Here is a 4157-nt window from a genome sequence, read left to right as displayed (position 1 = left end):
AATGCACATTTATGCATATTTTATATGTTGGATATTTCATAACAAAATGCAATGAATTTTTGAAGAAGTATTTTTAGAAATTTGTATCATGGATAATTTTAGCTCTTATTTATTTTTAACTATTTAAATAAGAAACTAAAGAATATCAAATAGAGTATATAAAATACAATCTAGAGTTAATGAAATGAATTAATGTAACTAATTTCATCTTTCCACATTTGCAAAGACAATGCATTATGCAATATTTGTTTTAAGTTTGGATGTGAAAACAGCATGAATTGAAATTTGGAAAGAGAGAATTTAATATATCATAAATTCTCATTATAGCAAAAGTAAGGTACCCAGAGCCCAGGGAAGAGGCTCCTCCACTGAGGGAAAGGAGAGCTATGACCGAGAGGAGATGTCACATATCCTGAGTGGCTTACTCCCCTTCCACCTAAGGGAAAAAAAACGCAGAAGAAATATACATATGAGATACATGAATAGATAGATAGATAGATAGATAGATAGATAGATAGATAGATAGATATGGGAAAATAGGCCATGAAAGAAACATGTGGAAAATAAAGATAACAGAGTTCTTTCATTTCTTCTTCATCTGTATCTCATTCCCTGACACCTTTTTAAAGACAGAATATCAGTGATTTCAAGGATCAATTCATCAAGATAACTTGTGCATGCAGACTCCTTATTTATAGGAGAAGCTCAGGTTTCTCAAAGTATCTTGTGTTTTGTGCTCACAGTGAACATGAGTAGCATGTCAGCAGGAGGGAGAGTTCCTCAACTTGGATGCCCAAATGTGTTTCAAAGTATTCCCAGCGAGATGTGCCTGTCACTTAAACTTTATTAAAAATAACAGAATCAAGGAGCTGGAGTGATGGCTCAGCGGTTAACAGCTCTGACTGCTCTTGCAGAGGACCCAGGTTCGATTCCCAGCACCCACAGAGAGGCTACAAAACATACTTAATTCCAGTTCCAGGGTAATCCAAGGCCCTCTTCTGACCTCCACGGCAATGCATGACACAGGTGCACTCACATACAAGCAGGCAATACACTTATACACATAGAATAAAACAAAAATAACAAATAAAATATAAAAAAATAACAGAATTCATTTACCTCTTTTAAGTCTGTTGTGAAGGTAGCATGCCTCAGAAGTAGATGGCTTTTAAAGGTACAAGCTCAACTTGTTTTCCTCTTATCCTACTTCACTTTTATTTGAAAATTTCCTGGTCGTGTCTTCATGATTTTCATTGGTCTAGCCCAATATTGTTCAGTATAAAGGTAATGCTGTTTCACAGATCTCTAAATTTTCAGTAGTATTATTAAAATAAACACATAGAAACTCCTACTAATGTTCTGCTAAATAGACAAAGTATTAACCTGACTCCTAATTACTTATATTTATATCCATAGATGAGACCATCTCTCAACTCTCACCAGATAAACTTTTTCTTGCTACAGATTTTGGTCATTGTACAGAGAATAAGGGACTTCAGAGTGCGCCCCCCTTAAAGGGGACACCTATATCACCTCTCTCCTCCCAAGTCTTAGGGATCATCGCAGAAGTGGGGCAAAAAGATCATAATAGCCAGAAGTAGTAAGTGACTACCAGGAAGTCTTATGCTCTGGACACAACAAGGAAGTTGCACATATGAACTTACAGTGACAGTATGCACAAGACCTGTGTAAGCCCAAGCCAGAAAAAAGCCAGCGTGGATAGGGGAGGTAAAAAAGGAGCCTCAGCCCCATCTGTGCAAATACTGGCAACTGATAGCTTCTGGGAGAGGATAAGTCAGTTAGGGTGTGATGTCTGGTAGGATGATCTCACTACAAGGGATAGATTCATCACACCCCTGAGCATTTGGGGAGCACAAATCAGACTTGATAGACCTTTAAAAAATAAGAGAAGATATCAAGTCAGGGAGGGGAGTCGTAAAGTAGAAGTGAAGATGGGGGGAGGGAGTCTGAATATGATCAAACTACATTGTTTGAAAGTTTCAAAAAAATCAATAAAAATATTAAAAAAGAGACAAGAACAATTAGTTTAAAGATATTCTTAGCTCAAACATTTATCAAAACTTACCATTGTTATATGCAAACTCAGTGAAACTATTTATGACAATTTAAATTCCATTTTTCACACTATCTGTGCATTATAAACTTAAAAGATATTGTAAATCAGAGTGCAGAATTTCAAATGCTCAGTTATCATTGGTCATCATGAGTTACCTGGCATAGTTTGCTTCATAGAAATAGATACATTTATAATAGGTAGATAGTCATTTGCTATCAACCAACAGATTAAGATATCAAATATACATTTGTAAAACAGAATAGTTTTTGCATATGGTTTTGAAAATTATTGATTTATTCTTGACAAATTCATATATCTACCCAATACATTTTGGTCAAACTCTTGCTTCCACTCTCCCTATGCCTCCCACATCCATCAACCTCTCACACCTTCTCCTACAAAGTCTGTTTTACACTTTCACGTTTCTTTTTCTTTGGACCAACGGAATTTAACCAGGGCCATTCCTATGGCTATGGGTGTAAAGCCTTCCACCATAGCATGAATAATCACTAGTATCTACATCACTACCACTGAAGATTCAACACTATCATTAGGCTTCATAAGCAGTACCGAGCTTCATGTGTCCCTCCCCCATCTATGATTGTTACTGGCTAAGTCTTGTGCAGGATCTATGCAGGCAACAGAGGCCGTTGTGAACTCATGAATGGCATGGTCATGCCATGCTCATTGTTAGCCTTACATTCTTTCTCTCACCTCTTCTGTAATGTCCTGTTTCCTGGGCATTGAAAGGATTGATATGACTGTCCAATTTAATGCTTAGCACTCAACAGCCACTGGTTCTCAGCACCTTGACCAATCATGACTGTCTGTATTATACACCATTCACTGCAAAGAGACATTTCTTTGGTCAAAGGTGAAGGCAACCCTAGTCTATGAATATAAACATAAATATTTAAGAAGCAGTTTGACATCATATCAATTTAGCAAAACAAAAGTAACATGTTCACTTCTAGTGCCCATGATGTCTCAGAAAATGGCCTTTTAACCAGGTGTATACTACTGGGCATAAACTTTCCATTTGAAGAAGGCCTTAGATTCAACCAGAAATCAGCAAAAGTAAACTTTAATGCAATTTACAGCATTCTGAGGAAGATAACGCAGAAGATATGTGCGCCAATGATAATGAGATTGAGATAGAGATACTGATATTTATGCTTTTATAGTGAATTGTTGTGTCCTTTAATGAAAGGCATGTTATGTTCAAAAATGATATTCCAATACTCTTCCCTCCACTCTTCAGGGATATACAGGTATCTATTGGTGATGTAGAAAAATTACAGAATGTATCAACTGAAATCATGGAACTGATCTTCAAATACACTACATCCAATTCTTCCTTTGATAGTAGCATACATGAATTTCTTGTCAACTAGCCTTGTAACCTGCTACCATATTAACAAGTTGTCGTCAGAGTTCTCTCTGGGTCTCTTGTGCTATCAGATAAACCATATAACATTTCTTTATGTGCGTTTATTATTATTGTGGAGGGGGAGAGGAGTAGGATACAAAGTAATGAGCACCCAGTGCATAGAACTATGCTGGACAGCTCTGCGTCCTGGCTCAGAGCTAGTCATATCTGATGGCTCCAGTGGCATGCCCATAGTCACTGCTAGCTTTTGCCTATGCCTCAGGGGTCAGCGGTGTCACCCCAGGTCCATAAGTTCCAGGCCATTCTGTCCATGAGTATGTGTGGCTGTTGTGCGTTCCCCACGCCCATTGTCCCTTGTTATTTGAGGCCCAGTGGCTTCTGTCCCAAGATGGCGCCACAAGCCCCTCCTTCTGTCGCTTACTCTGCCCAGTCCATTCTCTGCAGCAGGCCCCGCACCTTGGAGGAATCAGAACCCCTGTGGAACACACAAGTAAAAGTCATATCATCAAGAAAAATATCTGTCATTTAATATATATTGCTTTGCATTACACTGATCTGACCAAAAGGATGAAAATAATATCCTTTGAAATTCATTATACAGATGACATATTTTAAACCATCTAAGAGTAGCATTGGACTATGCAATTAATTTTATAAAACTGTAAATGACATACAAAATGAATAATATCT

This window comes from Nannospalax galili, unplaced genomic scaffold, assembly GCF_000622305.1.
Source record: "Nannospalax galili isolate Female #2095 unplaced genomic scaffold, S.galili_v1.0 scaffold767, whole genome shotgun sequence".
NCBI lineage: Eukaryota > Metazoa > Chordata > Mammalia > Rodentia > Spalacidae > Nannospalax > Nannospalax galili.
The sequence above is the reverse complement of the archived record's forward strand: the minus strand, read 5'-3'. Positions refer to the sequence as shown.